Raw genomic sequence first — 14751 nt, 5'->3', positions numbered from 1 at the left:
ATTGCATGGAGGTGCAGCACTGTCTGGATTTTACCAACATAAACCCATTATTATCCTTTCACTGGTTCATCATCATCATGATAATCACATCTGAAATCTATTTAAATATCATGTGCAATCCCCACAAAATCTCCTCCGCCTTATGCACTCTACAGACTTCCCTGCCCAGTTTCATTACCTGCATGGAGCCATTTTACGTTGTATCTGCCAAGACTGTACTTGTTTAGTAATCTCTTCACTAGGTGTGACTCAGGACCTTTCCAAGGTCAAATGTGAACTGTTGTTTGTCTGGTTCTTGCAGATAGTGTGTAATATAAAGCAGGATTACAGATGAAGGTGCATGGAAGAGCCTGATGCTGACGTGGGCATGTGCATTGGTTCATTGTCAAATTGGACTGCTGCAACACAATGCTGAGTGGAAAGACAGAGAGTAGCAGATAATAAGGGTGTGTTTTGATGCCATGGAGATGCCTGTGGATAGTCCGTAAATGGCTTGTGTGAGTTGTTGGGCATGGATCCCATTCATTGGAAATGTATGGGTGAAATGCAGGCCGGAGCAGGCTTTTTTGTCACAAGATGTTTGTCATAAAAAAGATATCTGTGGTGTTCACAACGATAGGTGTAGTAGTCCCTCTAATTAAAGTATATTGTGTGGGCACTCTATTTGGTTAGCTGTATGTCCCTCTGTGGACCTGTGCAACTTTTGTAAATGAGGATCTGCACAATAGTGAAAGGTCCTTGACCCTAGGTGTAGACTATGTGGAGGTGTCTGGGTGGTGGTGTACCATGATGGTATGTGCAGTTAACCGCTCTAGTAGAGCTGGCTCCACCTATAGACAAAATAGGTAGCTCCCTAGAGCACCCTCTTAATCCACTGCTCTGCCCACCACAAGAAAGTTATTTCTCCAGGTCCTGACAGACACTCACCGCTAACTGACTCCACCGCAGCTCACGCTAACAACCTCCTCCCCCCACTCCTCCGAGGCAGACAGGTGCGATCACTCAGGTCATTTCTACACAGTTCACGGTACAGTAAAAATGACACGTTATCTTTATGCTATAGGTCAATACAATAATGATACCCATTTTATATACGTTTCGTTTTTATACTGTACATATAACTACTAACTTTAACATTTTTCCACATAAGGGGCTGCATGGGACTATTTCTTCACCATGATCTTTAGTTTTTATTGGTATCATTTTTGTTTAGATGGGAATTTTATATAGATGTTCACCGTGTGAAATCGTAACTTAGCATTTTTATAGTTTGAACAATTCTGCACAAGACCCTACCAAATATGTAAATTTTTTTGTAAATTTTTTTATTATTAGTATTTTTAAAGACTAATAGAAATAAAGAAGTATGATCGGCACCACGCTTCCAGCAATACCTCCAGGAAGTACCGTATTTATCGGCATATAACATGCACTTTTTAGGCTAAAATTTTTAGCCTAAAGTCTATGTGCGTATTATACGCCGATAAGCCGCTGCAGTTCAATGATTTAAAGCGGGCGCTTTAAATCAATGAACTGCAGCGGCTTTGCAGGTGCAGAGACAGCCAGAGCTGCCGGCTTCTCTGCCCCTGCCTGCCCTGGGGTCTAGAGCCCTGCTGCCGGCCCTTCTCTACCCCTGGCTATCGGCACCGCTGCCCGTTCTCTCCCCCTGACTATCGGTGCCGGCGCCCCATTGTAATGGGGGGCCGACAGCAAGGGGGAGAGAAGCGGCACCGGCAATGGGGCAGCGGCGCCGACAGCCAGGGGGAGAGAAGGGGCAGCGGCACCCATTGCCGGCGCCACTGCCCCGTTGCCTCCCCCCATCCCCGGTTGCATAATTACCTGTTGCCGGGATCGGGTCCGCGCTGCTTCAGGCCTCCGGCGTGCGTCCCCTGTGTCGTTGCTATGCACTGCATGGCGCGGCGCACTGATGTCATGCGCCGCGCCGTGCAGCGCATAGCAACGACGCTGGAGGCCTGAAGCAGTGCGGACCCGACCCCGGCAACAAGTAATTATGCAACCGGGGATGGGGGGAGGCAATGGGGCAGCGGCGCCGGCAATGGGTGCCGCTGCCCCTTCTCTCCCCCTGGCTGTCGGCGCCGCTTCTCTCCCCCTGGCTATCGGCCGGCACCGATAGTCAGGGGGAAAGAACGGGCAGCGGCGCAGATAGCCAGGGGGAGAGAAGGGCCGGCAGCAGGGCTCTAGACCCCAGGAAAGGCAGGGGGAGAGAAGCGGGCAGCGACGGCCTCTCTCCCCCTGCCTTTCCTGGGGGTGTATCGGTGTATACACGCGCACACACACGCACCCTCATTTTACCATGGATATTTGGGTAAAAAACTTTTTTTACCCAAATATCCTTGGTAAAATAAGGGTGCGTGTTATAGGCCGGTGCGTGGTATACCCCGATAAATACGGTAACTCAGAGAAAGATACCATACACTGTAGCAAAATCCTCCCGTGTTCAGTGAGAGCGCAAAGGCAGAAATACAGGATACTTACTTTAAAAGATGGCATGGCACCCAAAGATGTCTGCTGCAAGTAAAACAAGGCCTTTATTACTCCATAGCAGCCTAATACAGGAGGATTAGTCAGATCAAGAGGTGCTATGGAGCAGTAAGGGAACTGTTTTACTTGTAACAGACATCTGAGTGCAGTGGATTCTTTTGAGGTGTCCTTTATTATTATTTTTATTATTATTATCATCATCATTGTTATTATTAGTAGTGTTCATTTCACATTTTTTATGCACTCATAGAGGGCTATTAATAATAATAATCATTCCATTGCTATTACTGTTCAGTGCTGTGCAATGGCCTAGCACTGATCAGTAATAGAGATGAGCAAATTTTTTAAATATTCGATTTGTCCGATTCCAAATCTTCCGAAAAGATTTGGTTTCAGTCCGAATTTATTTGCGGCGAATCACTATTAAAAACGGCTATTTCATGCACTCTGGTTTCTCTTCATTTACGAATAAATCTTTCGCCTTTTACTAAAGATTTCCGTGGAGAGGAGCAATTATGAGTTTTATCAAATTTTTGATGCCCGGCGAAAGCTGGGCTCAATAAAAAAAAAAAAAAAGGCTATTTCTGGCCTACAGAGACCCTCAATAGGAGTGTAGAACACTTTGCCTTGTCCTAACACGCATAGGGAGTGTGCTGTGCTAGTGAAATGATACTGTTATTCAGTAGGACATGCAGATTACAGGCTTCGCTGTTAGAATCACTGCCGCAGAGCATCTGGTTGTGGCAGATTTTTTATGTCATTTTAATTTTTTGATTACCCATTCTGGTGAACATCGATCTGGTTGTGCGCCGCGAGGTGACCTACCACATGTCCCAGCGCCTGCCTCACAGCGCACCCCCATACTCTGAGTGTCCACTTGAAAAGGGAGGGACTGCAGTACCATCAACTTTGACAGGAGCACATTCAGCTTCTGTGCCATTGGATAAGTGGGCACATAAAGCTAGAAGTAGCTGCAGTAAAAAAGCTCCTGCTTGTATGTTAAAATCGAGCTGGCGGTCCTCCACCATGCAAGATATTACCTGTTCCAGCCCCTGCCTCTCAGCGCCCCCCTGACTGTGAAAGTGCGAATGTTTCATTTAATCAGTTATGGTCCATTGTTATCGCTCATACCTGTTTCATTGGATTCTTGTGATAATTCCACAGGTAATATGACGGCAATGACCATAGGGCCTCAGTCTTGAAAAGATTACATTGATTTTTAAAAATTTAAGATTTATATTAAATTCCCAAATTTAATGTCTCGGTGCTCTGCATATACCTATAGGGAAGGGGGGAGAGGGGGTGCTCTGCATTTACCTATAGGGAAGGGGGGAGAGGGGGGTGCTCTGCATATACCTATAGGGAAGGGGGGGTGCTCTGCATATACCTATAGGGAAGGGGGGGAGAGGGGGTGCTCTGGATATACCTATGGGGAAGGGGGGGAGAGGGGGGTGCTCTGGATATACCTATAGGCAAGGGGGAGGGGGGTGCTCTGCATATACCTATAGGGAAGAGGGGGAGAGGGGGGGGGGTGCTCTGCATATACCTATAGGGAAGGGGGGGGAGAGGGGGTTGCTCTGGATATACCTATAAAGAAGGGGGGGAGAGGGGGGTGCTCTGGATATACCTATAGGGAAGGGGGGGGAGAGGGGGGGTGCTCTGCATATACCTATAGGAAAGGGGGGAGAGGGGGGGCGTGCTCTGCATATACCTATAGGGAAGGGGGGAGTGCTCTTCATATACCTATAAGGAAGGGGGGAGAGGGGGTGCTCTGGATATACCTATAGAGAAGGGGGGGGAGAGGGGGAGTGCTCTGCATATACCTATAGGGAAGGGGGGGAGAGGGGGTGCTCTGGATATACCTATAGGGAAGGGGGGCAGAGGGGGGGTGCTCTGCATATACCTATAGGGTATATGTCAAGCACTGCCCTCTTCCTCTTTGTTGGGGGCCGCTGGCGATGGAACTCACTGTACGCCAGTGGTCTCCAACCTGCGGACCTCCAGTTGTTGCAGAACTACAACTCCCAGCATGCCCGGACAGCCAGCCGTCAGCCTATCACCGGCCAGAGCGATGCCCCGCCCCAGCCAGTGATAGGCTGAGCCCACTGTCATGTAAGAAGCCGGCTCCTTACATGACAGTGGGCTCAGCCTATCACTGGCCGAGGCATCGCTCCGGCCGGTGATAGACTGACGGCTGTCCGGCGTTCCCGTCCCCAGCGTGCGGCCGACGTGGGTAAGTTAAAAGTTTATTTTCTGTATCTTTTGCAGCCCGGGCATAGGTATACAGCGTACAGCAGTGGTCTCAAACCTGCAGACCTCCAGCTGTTGCAAAACTACAACTCCCAGCATGCCCGGACAGCCGTTGGCTGTCCGGGCATGCTGGGAGTTGTAGTTTTGCAACATCTGGAGGTCTGCAGGTTGGAGACCACTGGCATACAGTATAGAGTTCCAGCACCCGGCGGCCCCCAACAAAGAGGAGGAGGGCAGTGCTTGACATATGTGAGTAGTACCCCACTGGGCTAATAATTAATTGGGGGGAGCAGAACAGCACTGTGGGGACAGCTAGGCTGATAATACATTCCCGAGGGGGAAGGGCCCAACCGGTATTGCTGTATGGGGGAAAATTCATATCGTGCAGCCAAAAAAATTCGGTATTCGGTATGAATCGGTATGCCGCCCAGCCCTAGATATACCTATGGGAAAGAGGGGGGGTGTAGCTCTGCATATACCTATGGGAAAGAGGGGGGGGGTGTAGCTCTGCATATACCTATGGGGAAGAGGGGGTGGGTGGTTTAGCTCTGCATATACCTATGGGAAAGCGGGGGGGGGGATGTAACTCTGCATATACCTATGGGAAAGAGGGGGGTATAGCGTAGCTCAGCATATACCTATGGGAAAGAGAGGGGGGTGTAACACTGCGTATACCTAAGGAATAGAGGGAGGAGGTGTAACTCTGCATATACCTATGGGAAAGAGGGGGTTACCTGGCTACCTACCTACCTGCCCTTTTACTGTGCAGGACACCAAGGAGGGCATTATTATAGTTTGTGGGCCTATAGATGGAAAGATTGTGTAGAGGAGGGGAGGGCACTGAAAATATGCAGAGTCTGACATGTTTTTCCTGCAGATGTTAAGAGATCCACATGGCGGTCTTATCCGAACAGAGAAGAAAAGGAAAGAGGTAATTGATCAGAAAAGACGTATTTGTGAGTCCCAAAATGTGACTGTAATCACTTATATGGTATACACATCCTGTGTACAGCTGTTATCTACCGCCATATGGTCCTGTATATAATCACTTATACAGATTCTTTATAGTATACAGATTCTTTATATGTATATAGTGGTTTTATTCAGTACAGTATGGTGGTATTATCCAATTATTGTGTGGTGGCATATATTTACTCCTTGTATACCAGTATTATTGGTCATGGAAATTTACCTACGTTAAAGTGTTTCTTACATATATAAATTAAAATTTATTGTGTGTGGGATTTGGGTGGAATTGGAGCGTGGCAGAAGATTGACGAGCTGCAGAGCCTAGAAGGGGCCCTTGCCCTTTTTTTGGTCTGGGGGCCCCGAGTGTTGTCATTCCTCCCCTGGGGGGAGGGGAAGGAAGGGGTGTAATTAAGGGGGAGTGCGTGTGTGTGTGTGTGTGGGGGGGGGGTGCCAAACAAAGGGTCCGTCCCGGGTACCAAATGCTCTAGGTATGCTCCTGCCTGCACACATGGTATTCTGAAGGGGCACTGAGACTTGTCTGTGCAGTGGAGGCTGAGGACACAGTGGAGGATGAGGAGGGGGAGTCGCACACTGTCACAGGACCAACGGCCTGAGAGCGTGGAGTAGGAAGCGGCGTGACTTGTCCAAGTTGGTGTTGTGGCTGTGCAGGAACTACATTCACCCAGTGGGCCATAAAGGACATGTATTGTGCCTGACCGTAGTTACAGCTCCAGACATCGGCGCTGCCGTGCACTTTGGTACACACCGACAGGCTCAAGGACTGGCCCACCTTCTCTTCCACAAAATTGTGCAGGGCTGGTACTGCCTTCTTCGCAAATAAACAATGGCTTGGCACTCTCCACCTTGGCTCAGCACAAGCCATCAGTTCTCTGAAAGGTGCAGAATCCACCACTTGAAAAGGAGGGACTGCAGCACCACCAACTTGGACAGGAGCACATTTAGCTTCTGTGCCGTTGGATGAGTGAGCGCATACTTTTGTCTTTGGACATGGCTTCGCCGATGGATTGTTAGTGGAATGACTGACTAAAAGTAGGAGGAGCATCTGGAGTGACAGAAGGAGGGTATGACACACAGCTCCCTTCGACTGAGGTGGAGGAGCGTTGGATGGCTGAAAGAGGGCGCGGCGTGCCACTGGGTGATACAGCAGTCTGGACCACTACATCTGAGCCACGGTTCTCCCAGGCTGCTTTATGGTAATGAAGCATATGATGTTGACGCAGGGCCGTCGTGCCAACATTGGGACCCTGGCGATGCTTCACCTTCTGCCGACACACCTTGCATGTGGCTATGTGAACCTCCTCCGGATGCTGGATAAAAACTGCCACAAAGCCGAGTAGCTGATTTTCCCACCAACAGTCCACACTAATTGACTGCAACTGCCGCCATCTCCAGGAACCCTTGTTCCACTACCTCCCGGGAAGGTAGGCTGCCGCGAAGCAGGTGGTCTCCCCCAGGCACGTTTGGTTCCAGAATTTCCACTTCTGTCACCATGCTGACTGCCAACCATGCTACCACCTTGCTGGCTCAGCTGCTGCCTCACGGGCAACCCTCAACTCTCTTCTGATAATGATAAAACCCCTTCTGCACCCGGCTCCCAATTGCAATCGGCTTCATCATCATCAACAAGTGTCTGCACGTCACTGATGTCCTCCTCGGGTTCCTCAACAGTATCTGCTCCAGGACCCTGAACGCTGGCAATACCTCCTCCCACACAACTCTCCTCATCACTACTTGCCCGCCTTGCGGAGGAAGCGGCGGATGTCTCCTCCACTTCTTAGCTGGGCAATAGCTGCTGACTGTCCTCTATTAGATCGTCCTCACTGAATAGTGGAGCTGAATACACAGCATAAGATATTTCTTTCGGGGAGGGAACAGCATAGGACAGAGGCAATGGGAGGACAAGTACTGCTCCCGGGCCATGCCAACTGAGGGTTGTGTTTTAGGAACCAACTGACTGTTGACTGGGGGTATCAGATGTAACTGGTGATGAAGTGGATGACCGTGTTGTTAACCAATCGATGACTGCAGATTGGTTGCTGGTCGAGACATGACCGCTAGCTGATACCGGGAGCTCAGGCCTCTCGCTGCAACTCCTGCTGCCACTCACCCCTAGTCTGCTGCGACCTCTGCCTTATGAATTTAGGCATTCTATTTGTGCCACTCCTTTGTGCACATCCTTGCACTTCTCTGTCTGACATACTTAGTGCATCTATGAGGGGAGAACAATACGCTTCACTAGGCTTAAAGAGGTACTCCGGCCCTGAGACATCTTATGGCCTATCCAAAGGATAGGGGTTAAGATGTCTAACCGCAGGGGTCCCGCCGCTGGGGACCCCCGCAATCTTGTTTTCGCCACCCACCTGTTTGAGCTGCACGCCGCGGTGCCAGCTCACAAACAGCCGGGTGGAGACCACAGGGCCGGAGTAGCGTGACATCATGACTCCGCCCCCATGTGACGTCACCCCCCTACCCCCCGCTATGCAAGTCTATGGGAGGGGGCACCCCTTTAAAACAGTACTTATCTAGAACAGCATCAGGTGTGTACTTTTGGCTGTCCTTTCACAGTATCTAGGCCCTTGACAGATTAACAGGTGCAAAATAGTACACTACTTAGATGTAGATATGTGGTATGCACTTATGTGGGCACAAAAATTAGCTACAGTATGCTTAAAAAACATATAGGAGTACGACACCAGCCGGTGAGTACTTTTATCTGTCCTTTCACAGTATTTAGGCCCTTGACAGATCAACAGGTACAAAAGAGTACACTACTTAGATGAGAGCAGAAAAATGTGCTACAGTACGCTTAAAAAACTTATTTTTGCACAACACCAACAGTACACAACAGTACTGCAGCACACTGTTGCTGTGTACTAAACCCAAAATGTCACTCTCTCAAAGACTATTAGGAATGGACTGCTGGGTATTATACCATCTACAGACTATTATAACCAGCAGATCATTTGTTGTGGAACAAAGACACAGAGTTGCACTGAAAAATTATTCTTCTATCCTCTGCTGTTTCTCAAGCTGAGCCAAGTGGTTCAAATGTATGAGGCAACACACAGCTCTCTGCCCCTCTCTGTAATACACTGCTGTAGAAAGTCACTGGGAGGTTAATGGATGCAGTAAAAATAATTTTCTGTGAAAAATGCACTACTCTCTGTCCAAACGGAACGCTGACGTGACTATGAGGTGAAACGCTACTGTAAAAAGCTTGTCTGTGTAACACACAGTGCTGTCCTATCTCTCAGCAGTGAAAGGATGAAGTGAAGAGCTGGAATATGGGTGCTGATTATATAAGGCTGTGATATCACAGGGGTGACTGGCTGCTGATAGGCTGCATCCTGCGTGTGATTCGCTGTCATCCTGCCTACCCGCCTTCCCGCCCTGCATTCCCGACTTCCCAGAGTTCCTTGCCCCATGTCCTCACATATGCATCCGCCATTTTAGATGCCCTGGAGCCTGGACCGCACTAAATGGATTTTAATGAAGGGATTTGTGTTATAGAATCGCGGCGATATTCGCATTCGCTGCAAATCGAATTTTTCATGAAATTCATAAGGAATTCGGATTCGTCAGATTCGATTCGCTCATCTCTAATCAGTAATATTGGCGCTCTACTTGTACAGTCTGCCTGAGGCAGACTGTACAAGAAGAGCCACATGTAAATGCATGGAGGTGAGAAGGAGACTTTAGGCTGCTATCTTGACTCATTGGACACCTGAATTTATTTATTGTGAAGGGGTCCAGTGAGTGCCTGCAAACTCCCAGAAAATGTTTTTTTTATGCTTTAGATGTCATGATCAGCATTGCCCTAAAGGGTTAAAGGCTGAACATCAGAGTGATTGCTGAAAGCAGCCAGTACTCACTGGGTATGAATTGATCTCAGCTTCTGAGCTGCAAAGCCCCTTAGCACAGGACATTCTGTGTCATTAAAGGGGTACTCTGGTGGAAAACATTTATTTTTAATCAACCGGCTCCAGAAAGTTAAACAGATTTGTAAATTATTTCTATTTAAAGATCTTAATCCTTCCGGTACTTATCAGCTGCTGTATACTTCAGAGGAAGTTGAGTTGTTCTTTTCTGTCTGACCACAGTGCTCCCTGCTGACACCTCTGTCCATGTCAGTTTTGTTTTAAAATGTATTTTTATTAAATTTAAACATGAAAGCATATCGTCTCAGGCTTATAAACATTTCACAAAATATTAAGTGAAACTTTAGTACATCAATACAAATATAAGAACAGTATAGACTCTGTCCATGTCAGGAACTGTGCAGAACAGAATAGGTTTGCTATGGGGATTTGCTCCTGCTCTGGACAGTTCCTGACATGGACAGAGGTGTCAGCAGAGATCACTGTGGCCAGACAGAAAATAAATTAAAAAAGAAAATATACAGCAGCTGATAAGTACTGGAAGGATTAAGATTTTTTTTTTAAAAAGCAATTTACAAATCTGTTTAACTTTCTGGAGCCAGCTGATTTAAAAAAAAATGTGTTTATTACCGGAGTACCCCTTTAAGAGCTACCTTAATCTAGAAGTGTGGGTACCTTGAAAACAGGAATGAACACAGTTCCCTTTAGTTGATATTAAAGGGGTACTATAGAGGAAACCAAAATATTTAAAATCAACTGGTGACAGAGAGTTATATAGATTTGTAAGTTACTTCTATTAAGAAATCTTAAGCCTTTCAGTACTTATCAGCTGCTATATGCCCCCAGAGACTCAATTTACAAATATGTGTAACTTGCTGTACTTTTTGTGTTGCTTAGTCCAAATAGAGTAAGGTCTACTTAGGAGGGTCTTCACAGCTTGGTTGACTGGGGAAAGGATAGGGGATAAGATGTCCCAGTAGCGGCACCCCGCCATCATCACAGCATGGAGGAAAATATCTGTGTGCGATGATGGGGTGATACAGGGGCCGGAGCACCGTGACGTCATGGCTCTGGCCCCTCGTGCCGTCCCGTCCCACCCCCTCAATACAAGTCTATGGGAGGGGGCGTGGTGGTCATTACGCCCTCTCCCATAGACTTACATTAAGGGAGCAGAGCGTGATGCCACGGTGTTCCAGACCCTGTATTGCCCCGTCATCACGTACAGAGATTTTCCTCTGCACTGTGATGACCGCGGGGTGCCGCTACTGAGAACGTGGGGGTCCCCAGCACTCCCGCGATCAGACATCTTATCCCTACCCTATGAATAGATGTCTAGGGGCGGAGTACCCCTTTAAGTAGACTTTACTCACGGTTATTGGCATTGTAATTCCCTATCGCAAGGTGAAAACAATTATGACTTCTAAGCTACACAGCAGTGATTGTATTGCTAGATAGTATTGTTTCTCTTGCCAGGGCCAAACTTATGGGTTTAGACTGGTTTCAACCCCCCCTGGGGAAAGAGGGTTGGACCAAGGAGACTCGTTTCTAGTGTTGGGCGCGAATATTTGCATTTCAAATTTTTATTGTGAATATCACAAATTCGCGAATATTGAGAAAATATTCACTATATATAAAAAATTGTGAATATTCGCTTTTTTTGCATATGCGCATATGTGAATATTCGCATATGTGAATATTCGCATATGCATATATTCGCATATGTGAATAATTGTATATTTTCACTTGTGGACCAATTAGAATGATGCAAATACACTTGTCATAGGTTATCAACAACATCCCTAGCAACCAATAGTAAAGTTGCCCACCCCCTCACAGTTTTCTTCCTCGAATACGCGTATATGCGAATATTTGCTTATGACGAATACACGAAATTCGCGAATATAAAACAAATATTCGTCTATTCGCGAAATATTGGGAATTTGAATATGGGCCATGCAGCTCATCACTACTCGTTTCCTCTTTAGTAGCCTCCAGCTGAAGCCGGTCTGAGGGAAGGCTATGTGACCGATATCTCAAGCAACCTTACACATGATCCACCTGTACCTTAGTGTATGCATGTGTAGCAGTGTAACCGACAATAAGATTATAAAGTGAACTCACACTCAGACACTCAGTTATCTGGATACATTCTAAAGCCCCACAACTCCCTCTATAATACAGCAGCTGGTAGACTTGTACTAGACCACTGCTTTTGGGCCAGGGGTCTGACTGTGTGTTGCAGGGCCTGTTAAATAGAAGTATATGCAAAGATAAAAGCAAACAAAGAGGGCACTACCTGGGGAGATACAGAATTACAAAAAGTGGAGAGGCTGCTTACCCTGAGACTTAGCATATATATGTATATATATATATATATATATATATATATATATATATATATAATTCTTTTGTCCAGCAGCTAGCTGAACCCAGACCATTTAAATGGGCACTGTCACCAAATGTTTTTGATATGTTGTAGTACTTATGTACTGCAACATATCTCTAATATACTTTTATTTTATTTTTTTTCCATTAAAATGGTTTCATTTACATTTAAAAACCGGCCACTAGGGGTCTCCCTCCTAGTGGCCGGCTGCAGCCTGGCTTGACGTCATGCTTGAATTTGGACCGCTGCCGGCCGGGCAACGGTCCGAATTCAGTCAGGCTGCGCTCGCTCCCTGCCTGTCAAGCAGACAGGCGGGAGCGAGTGCTTTGAAGGAAGAGGATGCGCGCAGGTTCCCTATAATGCGGGGGGGGGGGGGGGGTTACGAATTCACCTATAATGTATGCCTCCAGTTTCCCCACTACATCTCCCAGCATGCCCTGACAGCCAATAGATGTCAGGGCAAGCTGGAAGTTGTAGTGGGGAAACAGCTGGAGGGACACTGAATAGGTGAACTAAGGGGGGGGGGGGGAGTGGGTTGAGCAGAGTGGCGCGGAGTGGCCGGGGGGGGGGGTGCGGGCTGTGTGGCGGGGAGGGGGTACACTGAATGGGTGAACTAAGGGGGGGGAGGGGGAGTGAGTTGAGCGGCGCGGCGTGACGGGGCCGGGGGGGGGGGTTTGCAGGCTGCACGGTGGGGAGCAGGATGTCCTGAAAGCCAATAGATGTCAGGGCAAGCTGGGAGTTGCAGTGGGGAAACAGCTGGAGGTACACTGAATAGGTGAACTGAGGGCGGAAGTTAGCCCTCCCCAGCAGGCCTCAGTGACGCTGTGCCTGCTGGGGAAGTCTGCCTGGTAGTGAGCACACTACCAGGCAGACAAAAGAAATTTTTTATATGTTAGAAAAAAAAATTAAAGGCAGGGAGGGGGTTAGGGATAGATTGGCAATAGGCAGGAACAGGAAAAAAAAAAGGATGGTGCATCCGTGCAAATCGACATCTCAAGGCCTATTAAATAGATGCATACTGTGTCATCTTGTGTACTCTTAGGGGACTCCTTGGGAGATAGCTGCTGTCGTTTAGATATTGTTGAGAAGGGTCTGAAGAGTAAAGACACGTAAGAATTGACTGATCACATGTTGAAGTTATTTATAATCTAGAAACTATTTCAATAGACTGTGCTATACTACAAAGTATAATGTCATCTGCAAAAATAGTAGCCATTTTCAAATGTATAACAATGCACTTAGGGAGAAGGGATTCTCTGTGTAAGCTTTTTCTTTTAGCAGTTCTGTGTTGGGGAAGACATGTGAAACATGTAAAGCGATTAAATAAGGGAGCACAATTGGAGGTTGGTTGTGAGAAAACACAGAAAGTGTAGTTGATACCAGGAAAAACCTCCAGGCAGATGGTAAATATGCAGTAAGTGCATATAAACCTGCCTGGGATGGAAGAATATATCTATTCTAACATAGAAAAAAATAAATATAATATAAGGGCAGACTAGATGGACCAAGTGGTCTTTTTATGCTGACGAGAGAGAGTGAGACCCATGATTTTTAAGTCCTAGTACTTATTACTGTCAGTTCTACCACAGTCACTTCAAAGACAAGGTTACTAAAGAGGTCCTGGTCTGCAGCAGGGAGGATAACTCAGTGCATGTATTTCATTACAGCTACTTTAATGTGCAGTGACATACAAGCTTCAATACTGTATATATGTTGTGTACAAAGAATAAGAACCTATAGATATATAAGGAATACATTGCTGAGGTAAGATGATTGTAAAACTTATCTCAAAAGTCCTGAGTTTTGCTTCGAAACAAAGGGGTGATGTTCGCAAATCACAAGCTGCTACTATTAGTAATGGACTGTGACTGGCACTGTTAGGGTGTCACATTCTCAGAATTAGCATTTTGACTGGCCTTAATAAACAGGAACATAAAGGGGTGTTCCAGGGAAGTTAAAGGAGATCTGTAGTGCTCTGAACTTATCCCCTATCCGAAGGATAGGGGATAAGTTATAGATTGTGGGGGGTCCGAGCGCAGAGGCAATGTACAGGAAATGGGGCATTCCGTCCCCGCATGACGCGGCAGCTGGCACGCCCCTCCATGAATCCCATGGAGATACATAGAGGGGCAGCCCGGCAGCCGTGTCATGCGGGGACAGAATGCCCCCTTTCCTGTACATTGCCGCAGCCCCGTACAGGAGATCGTGGGGGGCCCCAGTGCTCAGACCCCCCGCAATTTATAACTTAAGTTCAGAGCACTACAGATCTCCTTTAAGAAAAAGAAAATTCACTTAAAGCCACCACAATACCTGTTCTCTGTCCCCTGTAGTTATTCATGTGGCTTTTCCAGCTTCTGTGTCCCCTGTTGTCTCCCTAATATTCTTTTTTCTTGCTTGCAGCCCAGACTACAACTCCCAAAAGTCAGAACAGCTCTGCGTAATGGCTTCCAGTTAATTGCTTTAACTATCTGCGTGCATGCTGTGTTGTTGTAAACAGTCAACAGATTACACTGTACAGGTCTTTTCTTTTAAACTATCCTTCTTCTGGCAATGAATCATGCTATGCTCTGAATGGCAGCAGTCAGTGATTAGATCCACAGCAGAAAAAGAACAGTGTTATGTGCTGAGATGTGACTGAGAATCTTCACTGGGCTTCTCTGCCGGCAAGATCATCACGGGGAAGGGGGGGGGGGGGGGTTAGAGGAGGAGAGGTGTTCCTTTAAAACTAGAAATCAGGTGGTGTTT

The 14751-nt window shown here is 47.2% G+C and overlaps 1 protein-coding gene and 1 non-coding gene across 4 annotated transcripts in view; both read left to right on the top strand.

Moving 5' to 3' along the window:
* LOC130297331 (proton channel OTOP2-like) overlaps positions 1-14751 on the top strand; it is a 122511-nt gene that overhangs the window by 57065 nt on the left and 50695 nt on the right. The window lies entirely within an intron of this gene.
* On the top strand, positions 2945-3059 carry LOC130297826 (U5 spliceosomal RNA). The gene has a single exon (XR_008849694.1). It is a non-coding gene; the product is annotated as a U5 spliceosomal RNA (small nuclear RNA).

The sequence above is a fragment of the Hyla sarda genome, chromosome 13, assembly GCF_029499605.1.
Source record: "Hyla sarda isolate aHylSar1 chromosome 13, aHylSar1.hap1, whole genome shotgun sequence".
Taxonomy (NCBI): Eukaryota; Metazoa; Chordata; class Amphibia; order Anura; family Hylidae; genus Hyla; species Hyla sarda.
The sequence above is the reverse complement of the archived record's forward strand: the minus strand, read 5'-3'. Positions and strand labels throughout refer to the sequence as shown.